Genomic DNA, 12661 nt, shown 5'->3' with positions numbered 1-12661 from the left:
TGTGGATGAGTGTCATCTCATCTTCTGTGTCATCACTTGGACAACTGGGTTTAGAAAAATATATTTATAGATAGAATAAGACCAGATAAAAAAAAATATATATACTGTATATATTATTATTATTATTATTGTTGTTGTTGTTGTTATTAAACAATAACTGACTGTAATAATATTTAGTGTTATTAATAGACAAACTATCTACTGTATTTACTTCTGATCTACTGTAATTAGTGCTGGGCGGTATGACCAAAAATTTATATCATGGTATTTTTCTAAATTATACCGGTTTCACAGTATATGACAGTATTTTATTTTTTCATGCATGACCAGATGTTAACCGCATTTTCTACTGATTAAAAAAAAAATGGTGTAAACAATTTTCACTCAGAAGTTACTAGTTAATTTCACAATTAATTACAAAGCAAGGTAACACTGAATTAAACAAGACATTTTAGCAGAAAGACTGAAAAAGTAAAATGTACTCCAATAAACTTTGTTTTATTTACAACTTTGAAATGCAGCTAAACCTGAATACATTTTGTTAGCTTTATGTTTAAACAAATAAAAAAAGTGGTCAATATGGCCAAAAATATTGTCTACTGACTAAAAAATGTTTTGCCAATGATTAAGAAAAATCTACTGACAACAGGTATTGCTCAATCTGTTTCCACCAATAAATGTGACCCATTCATTCTGTTTTTCTTTCTTTCAAGCGACTCCTCTTGCCGTTCACAACGACTCCCTTAACGTTCACACTGTATTATCCTGGGACTTATTAGGTAGCTATATCGTGCCAGCACTCATACTAAGATAACCCTTACCTGGTCTTATCACCGGCACACAAAAGCATGGGATCAAATAGGCCTCCATGTAATCCATCTTTGTCAGCGGCATTACGGAAATTACCTGTCACAACCATCATGGTCGAGATTTTGTGATTAAACACAAACTTTAGAAATAAATGCCCAGGGGTAGCAGAACATGGGTCTCAGCAAAGTATATTTCAATTGAGACCCCCCCTCCACACCATCACTCATTAATTGCTCAATTCTAGGCCGAAAGAATGTGGGAGATCATCACAGACTATTGCTTGTAGCCGCAGAATGATCTTTCATTATCTTTAATTCAGATAGGCAGTGTTTCCTGTCATTCCGCTGGGCTCGTGACAGAGCTGGAATTGCTGTTTCTAAAATCGAGCTGAGAAGTTAAATGGATTTAAACCTTTGTTCACCGCAGTCTTGTGTGCAGGCCGCACTTAATGGAAATGAGTGTCTGTGTCTGACAAGATCGGAGGTGCACATACTGACCTGTAGCTTAAAAGAGAACTGCTGTAATTCATAGTACAATTAAAAGACATTGTCACATCAAGCTCTCGCTCTCTTTCTTCTGGTCTGCACCTACCGTCTCAGTTCCACAGAGAAGCTGAAGCTAATTACACAAATGCCACATTCCAACACATAAACAGACGCTTTATGCTTACATACTTATGCTCTTATCTTAATTGCGTCCGCACACCTGCACGCATTTACAGAAACTGGAAAAAGATGAGTAAAGGGTTTTATAATGACATTTATTTAATTATGAGCATATGCATCAAACAATGTGTAGCGAGCTAATGTGTTTGTACAATGTTTACATCCTGACAATACATATAAAAAAATCCCCTAAACTGTTCAAAGGTAAATACATAAAGGTTATTGTGGCTCTATATGTGACTGTCATGGTCACCAAGTGGCTTTATCAGGCTTTACTGCTTGAAATCTGTTCACGCAAGTTTCCAAATGCACTATTTACTGCTGACAGAAATCATTTTTGAGCATTCAAAACTGTGTGGCTTATATTTTGTTGAGTTATTTATTTTTCAACTTCTGTTTACAAGGTTAGCTTAAAGGTTCACTCAATTTGGATGAAAGACCTTGCAAAATTGCAAAATGACCTTGTTCTGCGGCGTTGTCAGGCAGCTACAGAGAGGAATAGGAATAGAAATATTCAAAATTTTATCCCAAGGATTCACTCTGACTCCAAAGGAATATTTTGTCCTTTGAGAAATAATTCATGCAATATGTGTGGCAATGAAAATGATATAAGGTTAGGCATTATATATTGATATAATAACTTATTTAGTGTTGTTCGTATAATGGACTCGATTATGTCAAATTTAACATTTCTTTAATGAATTATGAGATGAGTGAGAGTAAAAATGTCACCTCATCTTCATGGATCAAAGTTATATTCTATGCCTATCAACTGTTCCCATAATTCTGATTAATACCCCTGTCCGTTTCTTAGGGAAAATATATTCATAGTCACACTGTCTTTTTTGCCGCATCTTTTTTCATAATGGACAAATCTGCCTTTAAAAATTCAGAGGTCTCAACACATGCTGTATGGAAGAGCCCATTACTTTCCCGGTTTCACTGTGAACTCTGCGCACTGGTTTATTCCTGAGTGATCAAAGAGTGCCAACCTGTCAAAACCCAACAGTCCCGAAGACCAATGTACAGCACATTTGATTTTTCAAGTCATCGAATACACAAACAGCTCTGCACAATAGAGAACTTTTTATTCTTCAAATCCCTTTAATGTCTAGGTCTTCGCTGAAGCGCTACTTTATAAGTTCTGGGGTCAGTAAATAAGAGTATTATTAAACATGGCTGTCAGCAAACCGAACAAGCCGAAGCGGTGGACAGCTTCCTACTAAATTATTTACAGCACGACATGCAGCATGAATTTGTTATTCTGTTTCTTTAGGTCCCACTATAACAATGCAGAGCTGCGGCGTATCTCTGTCCATTCCCCACCTGCTCTTCTGCTCTGCACATTACACGCATATGCCACTGCTAGCAGCGGGTGGACGCAACCAAAGATCATTAGCTTCAGACGCGGCAGGAAACGCTCAAAACTAAGAGTACGCCAATCAATGAGATGGACTAGCGGTGTTTTTTGGATCCAAACCGAGTCTTGACAATCATGAGACTTACTTGCTCCTATACTGTACAATTATGACTGCCAATGTCTAGGCCTGCATGGAATCTACACCTTCAACAGCTGCCATTCACAAAGATACCGATCCAGACCACTGTGTGTGTGTTTGTTTCATTTATCATTTTGAGCAGGAGTCCAGGATTCGTCGGAAAAACATTTTTAATATGCACCTACTACGAAGAAGAGCAATAAGATGACATTATAAAATGAAAAGGTGCGCTTTGATTTTGAATGGCGAAGGCATTTAAAGGCTCTACTCCAGGTTAATCCACAGTTCATTTTAAGAGGTATTAGCAAAACAACAAAGCTACTGCTTTTCATGGAACTTATGTATTTACCCATGATACATTGTGATATAGCCTGGTTTGTTGGTCCATTGGATCGGATTGCTTTCTCACTACAACCAAACCGCTCCAGAGTTCGTTTTCAATCGAGCCGAGACAACGTTGTTCAGGCGATCTCGGACCGATTGTTTTGGCGCGGATCTGAGCATGATTGCCGTGTTCACATATGCCCAAACGAGCCAAGCTAAGGGGGGAAACCCGCTAGGTTCCGAAACAACGGGCCAGGTGTGAAAGCACCCCTTAAGCCTCGTGCACACCGGGACGATTATCGCGTGTTTATCACCAGCGTTTTTCAAGACGTTTTTCGACGCGTCTTTGTGTTCATACCCAAGCGATTTTCACTGGCGATGAGCCGAGTGAACGTGCAAATTCACTCCCTGACATTAGATGGCACTTAATGAAAAACAGAAATACCCCCGGTACACAAGGTGGGGTATTTACACAAGGCTCTCCATAACAACTCCCTCTTATCGAGATTTTTGTAGTCGCTGTCGCGTTTGTCATAAAGCTTTTTGTGTTCAGACACCAATGAGACCAGCAGCTCTACATTCATCTTGCCTTGATGCATCTTCTTCGTCTATTTACTTCCTCTTCGTTTTTAGGCATCAATGTGTGCTCGGCAAGACCGTTTTGTGCTTGAGCGCCACCAAGTCGTGTTTTACTGTAACTTCAGCAGCTCCAAGCACGTGAACAAAAGCACCAATCTCATTGGTCAGTCAGTTTTGACCAATTACGCATCAGTGTGCACACTCACATTGGCGCCCTTTGTTTAGTCACGAGGCTTTAAACGTCGGCAATAATCGCGCGTGATAATCGTACCGGTGTGCACTAGCCTTTAGTCAGAAAAAAAGTCAGTGAATTGACTTGTACCTGAACTTTAAAGGGGACTCAACCTCTTTTTATTTGTGATATACTGTCTCAGTCTAAATTACATTCACATTGGTGTTTTTTGAAGCCAAACAAATTAGAATATAATAATAATAATAACAACAATAATGACAGTAATAACCATATATTGTAAAACAATTGCACTGTAAAATAATTGAAAATGAATATTTCATAGCTATATTATTTTTGCTTTTGAGATTTTGAATTTGGACTGCATTTAAAGGGATAGTTCACCCAAAAATGAGAATTCTGTCATTAATTGCTCACCCTCAAGTCGTTCCAAAACATTTAAGATACTTTTGATGCATTCTGAGAGCTCTTTGACCCTCCCATAGAAAACAAGGGTACTACCACGATCAAGGTCCAGAAACGTGGTAAGGACATCAGTAAAATAGTCCATGTGACATTCAGTAGTTCAACCGTAATTTTACGAAGCTACAAGAATAGTTTTTGTGCGCAAAGAAAACAAAAATAACAACTTTGTTCAACAGTTCTTCTCCTCCTCATCCAGTCTGCTGTGGCTTCCCTCCATTTTGGGGAGTATCACGACGCATGCGCGCACTTCTGCTTTGTGTAAACAACGCATGCGCGTGCTGACAATACAAGGTTACAATACAAGGTTTTTAACCTTGTAACCTTACAATGCAAGGTTACAGTCAACAATGAAAACAATAAGTCTTATTGATTGATTGAGTGATTGTGGCAAGGCCTGTGAAAATGTGTACACTCAGGAATAAAATAAAAAAATATACTTGAAAAGAAATCAGGATGATTTTGAATAGCATAATTGTATAGTTGTGTTAGGATGAGCTGAGCAATGCGTATTTGCTTGAGAGTGAGATCCTGGTTTGAGAGTGAGTTCCTGCTTAAAGAGGAAGTAATGGATTTAAAAAAAAAAAAAAGATCAGACATGCTTGCATACGAGTGTGAAACATATACTGTACATATGTGAAAGTGACAATATATGTATATGAGTTAGAATGTACTGTATGTAAGAATAAAGAATACATATGTGTGGAAGTGTAAATATATGTGCATTAAAGTCAGAATACATGTATGTGTTGAAAAGTAAAAATGCATATATGTAAGCGCAAACATATGTATGTGAAACAAGAATGTCTGTGTATTAGAGTTAAAATATATGTATGCCAAAGAAGAATGTAAGTGTGTGAGAATAGAAATGTATGTATGCGAAACGAGAATGTAAGTGTGTGAGAGTAGAAATATATGTATGCGAATGGAGAATGTAAGTGTCTGAGAGCACCAGAATGAATTATGGCTTGTATGGCCCCTCATACAATATTGTGTCTTTTATCTTGAGAGAATTTTAATGATTTCTGAAGGATCATGTGACATTGAATGCTAGAGTAATGACTGCTGAAAATTCAGGTTTGCATCACAGGAATAAATTACATTTTTAAATGTATTACATTAGAAAACAGTTGTGTTAAACTTTAATAATATTTCACAATATTACTGCATTTAAAGTATTTGACCAGATACTGTAAATGCAGCCTTGGTGAGCATAATGGTGTGTATACACCAAAAGCAAAGCAAATATTTGCATCATGTTAATCGCTCCAGCTTACTCGCAGGATGTTTTTCAAGTCACTCGCGCAAATTAAAAATACAATAATGCTCTCTTCCATTTTCTGATACAACCAAATGTGTCAGTAAGTTCTTTGCTGACTGGCTCGCATGATAATGCATCATACAAATTTACCGCTCGAGTTGAAAATGTTCAACTTCCACGGAAGGCCAAAGTGAGGCGAATATCACACTTTTGTGGCAATCGCGTCGCCCAATTCGCTTCATGTTCATTGCCCGGCGCAAATTTGCATGTATTCGCATCTTTGCAATGAATTTTTATGTAATCTACTCACGCAAATAATTAAATTTGCACACACCATAACAGACTTCTTTAAAAAAAAAATCTTACTGACCACACACTTTGCTACTTAAAAAAAAATAGTTCTTATTATTTTTATACATAAGCCTCACTAGATTTTGTAACATTTATAATAATTATAATTCATAATAAGGCTACTGACAGATGTTCGCGATGTTTAATTTAAGTTTTTGTCATGCATTGATGGTGCGGGAAAAAATAGTTAAAAAGATTAGATCGTGAAAATTCAGTCTTGCAAATCCATCAGGCGGAGTCATTTGAATAGCGTTTTGTTAAGATAAATGGACTGGTAACGTAAGGGGCTCCTAGAAGAGGCCTGCGCTGAGATACGAGCTATTCTCTGTTGTCCCCCAGTGCCATCCCTTTTCTCTGCACGTCAATAGACTGAGAGGTTGAGCAACACTCCCCGTGGGCATCGCCTTTTCCATTTGGACTATTTGACACAACACCCTTTCTCCTCGCCTATTCAATCTGTGCCGGCTTTCCAGTGAGCTAATGATGTTCCCTATTGTTTCAAAGGTTTTCTAGCAAATGGCATGTGTGTATATCTGTGTGTGTGTGTGTGTGTGTGTGAGGCGCTAAGCATGTGGGATGCTGGGGAGAGAGCGCTGACGCCCTCTGTGCTGAGATCGTGTGTGTGTGCCACAGCCGGAGTGTCTGGAAACTTTAAGCCTCCCTCACAGCTTGCATTCTGTCAGCAAAATTTTGCTAATATTGAAGCAAATTTGCAGAAATGGAGCACAGCAGAAGTCATCACTATAAGCGAGGCTTTTTTCCTCCAACTGAGGTTGTTTTGTTGGTCTTTGTTTTTTTGCTTACTGTCATCGCGTTGTATTAATAACTAAACTGCACAATTAACCTGTGAGCGCTAGTGTATTTCTTAGAATACCTTTTCTTCATTAAGATTCCTGCCCGTTAATTACCTTACGGCTCCGAGTGCTTCGTAGCCTCCCTTCTCTAATTACTAACTGAACTAGCAATGATTTATTAATTGTGTATGATTAGTGTATCTGCAAAGGCTAATGCAGCCACAACTTACTTTCAGTCTCACCCAGTCCCTGAGACACAAGCTTTCATCAATCAGAATCAATCAGCGTTTCTACACGGCTCAGTGGTTGTCGTGAAATGCTCTATTATGGTAGAATGAAACTAGACTGTAATCCATACTGTAATTCACGACGTATCTGCTTCATTATGATCTCACTAAAAACCTCCTGGATATTACCTGATCGACTACTAACTAAATTCTTCTCAAGGGGACAATGAGGGTTATCAATCCGTGGATAAAACAGTGATGATTCTTAAAAAAACAGATCATACCAAAACTTCTGTCGTTATTTATTTACCCGCTTGACACTTCCTTCCTTTTATGAAATTTTGAAGAATATACTAAAAAAGCACCATAAAAGCAGTTTATACGATTCATTTGCTATGTAGTCAACTTTGGGAAAGAAAGGGACTGAAGTCTAAATAGATTTTCACAAAAAATCTTGACATTTGCCCTTCATGTCCTTCATGAGAGTAGCAATGGTGTCTGATTCATGGACGAAACCTCTTTCAAACCAGATCTTTTCAATGAATCAGTTAAATCAGTTCACAAAACCTTTTTTAAAGATTCGTTCACAAATATGACACTGCTACATTCATATTCATGAACACACCCAGAAGAGCTAGGGCAGATGTCAAACTCTTCAGGGAATAATGACTTTAGTGTTCATCTTTAGCATTCCATGAAAGAAAGAAAGTCAGGTTTGTAATGATATCAGGTGAAATCGCACAACAAAATGGGAACCCTGCTTTTGACATACAGCCACAGACTTAAAATGGCAATATTGGTTTATTCAAATGCATAGTTAAATTAGGATGGAGAGTAGAACACTGAACTTCTCATAAAGAAACCAAAATTGTTACCCCCGCTAAGTTCAAATGCTCATTCATGCATTGCACTGACCTACAAAATCCCAGGACCAACAGTGGCAAGATATCAGAGCAAAACAGTGTCTCTTGAACCTCTAACAAAAACACTAAGATGAGTCAATTCATATAATTAAGGCATCATTCACAGATATTGTGCTGTCAGATAGGTCATCGTGGGCCAGGATTTGGCTCTCATTATGAAGCATTTGGATGTGATGTTTCTCTGACACACAAGCAGCTCACCTGCTTTCCCCCCTCTGCTGTGCATAATGTCCAGCTCATTACAGGCCTGGAAACTGGTCAGCCTGAGGAGAGAGAGGGGCCTAATGAGGACTGCGAGCTCCCCCTTGCCCCTCCCTGCCTACACTGACTCCAATTTGGACCCACATGAAAGGCGAGCCAATCTGAGCCACCTAGAAACTTCTTTTCTTGTCTCAGCCCTTTTAGGATCTCCCTGGTTTCATGTTATTCTGTTACAGCTGGACAAATCCTTGCTCTGCAACATGGAATTAGATAGCAGAAATAATGAGGATAAATGGTAGCTTGAATTTACAAAAAGGTTTGTTATTAGTGTCAAAAATATGGGTTATATAAGGTTAGGGCTAAAACTTTACATTTCTAAGCAATAACAGAAGGTGTTAAATTGGAATTTATATTTGTAGTTTTTGAGTAAAAAAAAAATTCAAAGACTAAATTTGGTTTAATTCGATTAATCAACTGCAAATACATACTAGGGCTGTCAAAATGGCTGAAAAACTACATTCGAATTTTTTACTTAAATATTATCAATATTCAAATTATATTCGAATTTAAAAGGCATCATTTCAGTTAGGGGGGAAAAAGCTGTTGGCTTCTCTCCTGAGGCCACAAGAGGGCGCATCGAGCAAAAAAAAAAATCGTGCACGTTTCTTCAAAGCATAATAAAATAACACGACTATCTTTGAAAAAAGTGCATAATCTTTAAAATAATGTTTATAAACCATATATAATTAATAAATTTGCTTAAACAATTAGAAACAAAACAGCATCATGCAGGTATGTATAGTTTAATACAAAGGACTGAAAACCAATCACAAAGAGTACTTTCTTCATTTAAAAACTTGAGATGCAGTGGGATGGGGAAAACCGCAATAAAGTCTTGAGACATGTTTTTTAAAAGTTGAACGCATTCATTTTACATAGCTTTCTAAACATGCGGCTCTCTTGTGCGAGACGCGAGTGCAACAGTGATAGATGTCCCTCTAGAAAATGCAATAAATATGCGTTCTGTGTGAACGGCTTGGTTTCGGTTTTGACGTAAACAAGATCTTCCCCGCATTGATTGTTCTCTTTTTCTGCAATATTTTGAATTAACAACGTAGCAGCGCCGCATCTAGTGGGTCCAACTGGACAGGCTAACAAAAGCATTAAAATGCAATGACACTTACATCGTCATCGCATTTCGTGTGCCACTGTTAAGGCTGGCTGCCTGACGCACACCTAAAATTCTAAAATGTCACAAACTAAAATTTGGATTTTTATTTAAAATTCGATGAATATTCAAAATTCGATTTTTTTTTGACAGCCCTAATACATACCATTCCAAGCAGCTTTACAAAGTGCATTCATTGCCTTACTCCACTAGCAAAACAAAGAAGAATGACAGTGGCAAAGAAAAACTCCCTAAGAAGTGTACATAAAGAGCAAGAAACCTTGGGAGAACAAGATGATAAGACTTCAATTTTTAAGACAATGTTGTTCAGCTCAAGAAAACCATCTGGGTATATTTTAGTTCTAATATCTAATTTTGCTTACATAAAATATATATTCTCTATCTGCTAATAAATATTATGATTCTGACTTTTTCTTTCTTTCTTTCTTTCCTTCCTTCCAACAAATAAAAGAACCAACTGATAAGAATTATTCATGAATCGAACTGTTCACAATGTATGTTTGTGATTCACTAAAAAAAGAACCAGCTCATAAGAGTCACTTATGAATTGGACTACACTGTTTCCACTGTGATTTTAATTCTCTAAAATGAACCGACTCATACGAGTCAATTGTTTCAGCAATAAAGCTTCGCTGTTCACGCTGTACTTTTTTGATTTGCTGAAAAGAACCGACTCATACGAATCAATTATTTCAGCAATAAAGCTACGCTGTTCATGCTGTACTTTTTTTATTCAAAAAAAGAACCGACTCTTAAGAGTAATTCGCTTTGGGACAACTCAACATAGAGATGTTGCTTGCCATTTCACAGTAACACAGTACTCTTTTTATCGCAACAATACAGACTAAGAACAACGACTCAGGTAAAATATGATTTCTTTTGCTGTCGCTAAAACAACAACAGGACCCAAGAGGACCACATGAGTTAATTGAGCAAAACGCAGTGGCATATGCAGGATGGACAACGCTAAACTTATACATGTTCAAGCTACAACTGAAAAAGGGCATAAAGATCAGACTTGGAACATACATAAATTGAACATACAGACTTTGGCCATCATAAACGTCATACATGAATGGAGGTCCTCACTCCATCTGACATCTTACTCAGCTATGTGCAGAAAAACTCCATCCATTTATGGCCCATCATTCAGTGGTCAATATTTTGTTACAGTTTAAGGGCCCTATCATACACCTGGCACAATGCGGCGCCAGGCGCGATGCAAGTGTTTTTTGCTAGTTTCAGCGCGACGCAGTTGTCACTTTCATGTCCTGCACCACGTTGCTTAAATAGCAAATTAATTTGCACCCATTTGTGCACCCATGGGCGTGCTGGTCTGAAAACGAGGTGTGTTCAGGAGCATTGCTGGCACATTGCTATTCTGAGGCAACTGAAATAGACTGTGCCATAGACCAACAAAAACCTGGTCTAAAGTCAATGGTGCAGTAGTTTTTTTGTTATTTAAAGAGCGCGTTAGTATATGAGGGTCCACAGCGCGCGTACACTCTGCATATTACACACACAGGGACGCCAAATATGAAAAATTAAAGGATTGCAATGTAAAAGATTATTATTGTGTAGGCTACATAAATATAAAAATGCCTACATGTCATAATGGATAGTCACTGCATGTATCAGAATTAGGCTACCTATTTGCTCACGCACGAGCAGCTCCGTTTCATCTCTGGAGACGCGTTCTGTCTTTGCGCTTGCAAATTCTGCCGTGTAAATAGCAAATCCACCATGGCACGAGCGCAATTGGCTCTTAAAGGGAATGGGAGATGAGACTCTGATTGGTTTATTGCACCAAACACAGTTTATTATGCCCAAAACACACCCATTACTCATTAAGAGAATAGGGACAACCCTTTTAGACCATGCGCCGGGCGCGCCGACCGCTTTTCCCGTCGTTAAACTAGCAAAAGTGGATTTGGACACGCCCTAAGTGCACCTGCGCCGTGCACTTTAGACCATGCGCTTAGATCGTTAAAATAGGGCCCTAAATGTTAAAAAGATTCACAGCACCTGTTGTATTAACCACTAGCAGATTTGATGGCGCATTCACATGATAATGAAAGCTGATTGGCTGGAATGTTTACCTCTGATAATGATTGGTTATATTTACCATTTAGGACTGAAGCAAACAACATAGCATATTCCATTCTGTTAGTTTAGTAATAAAATGCACCTTTATCCACCTTTTTCTTCAACGTGGAAGTAAGCCTATGGGCAAGATTTCCAGTTCATTAGCCGCTGTAGGTAATTATTTTTATTCATCATAACAGGCATACCAAAGTATTGTGAAAAGCTTTGAACAATTCAATTTGGTAAAGACCACTTTAAAAACTCAGAATCCCAGGAGTGACCCAGTAAATGCATGGTAAAACTGTTTGCACTACAAACCAGTGTGTTCATAATTAAGATAATACATTAAAATAATATGGTAAGACAATTACTTTGATTTTTTAATTAATATAATGATGATGATGATTAATATTAGTAGTTTATTTATTGTTCGTTATTCTTAAGTTATTGATTCTTAAGATATGGACATGTGCAGCTTTCAGTTGTGATTTACAAAATGGATAGTTGATTATGATTGGTTGAGATGTATTCAAAGCCATTGTAAATTACTTTAGACCTCATTGACCTCATTACATCAGTATTACTGCACCACTGCGTCTCTGTGTTGCAATTCCTATCAGTAAAACTGCACCAAAGAAATTGTTTCAAAATGTCAGATTTCACTGTGAATTTTGTCTTAATGGGAAGGCTAAGCTGGCCGGCACTGGCTTTTCAATGGCAAAACACTGAATAACTGAATGTACACGTGGTGATCAGGCTTTGCTTTAAAGTGATAGTTCACCCAAAAATGAAAATTCTGTCATTAATTACTCACCCTCATGTCGTTTCAAACCTGTAAGACCTTTGTTCATCTTCGGAACACAAATTAAGATATTTTTGATGGAATCTGAGAGCTGTCTGACCCTGCATAAACAGCAACACAACTGAAATGTTCCCAAGTCCAGAAACGTAGCAAGGAGATCTTTAAAATAATCCATGTGACATCAGTGGTTCAACCGCAATTATATGAAGCTACGAGAATACTTTGAGAACATTTCAGTTGCGTTGCTGTCTATGCAGGGTCAGACAGCTCTCAGATTCCATCAAAAATATCTTAATTTT

General features: G+C 37.8%; 1 long non-coding RNA gene across 1 annotated transcript in view; it reads left to right on the top strand.

Moving 5' to 3' along the window:
- The first annotated feature begins 10798 nt into the window (after window positions 1–10798).
- LOC107690245 (uncharacterized) overlaps window positions 10799–12661 on the top strand; it is an 18886-nt gene continuing 17023 nt past the window's right edge. Inside the window, exon 1 of the long non-coding RNA XR_001634417.1 lies at window positions 10799–10809. This is a non-coding gene — a long non-coding RNA (uncharacterized LOC107690245). The remainder of the gene's footprint in view (window positions 10810–12661) is intronic.

The sequence above is a fragment of the Sinocyclocheilus anshuiensis genome, unplaced genomic scaffold, assembly GCF_001515605.1.
Source record: "Sinocyclocheilus anshuiensis isolate Anshui unplaced genomic scaffold, SAMN03320099.WGS_v1.1 scaffold461, whole genome shotgun sequence".
Taxonomy (NCBI): Eukaryota; Metazoa; Chordata; class Actinopteri; order Cypriniformes; family Cyprinidae; genus Sinocyclocheilus; species Sinocyclocheilus anshuiensis.
The sequence above is the reverse complement of the archived record's forward strand: the minus strand, read 5'-3'. Positions and strand labels throughout refer to the sequence as shown.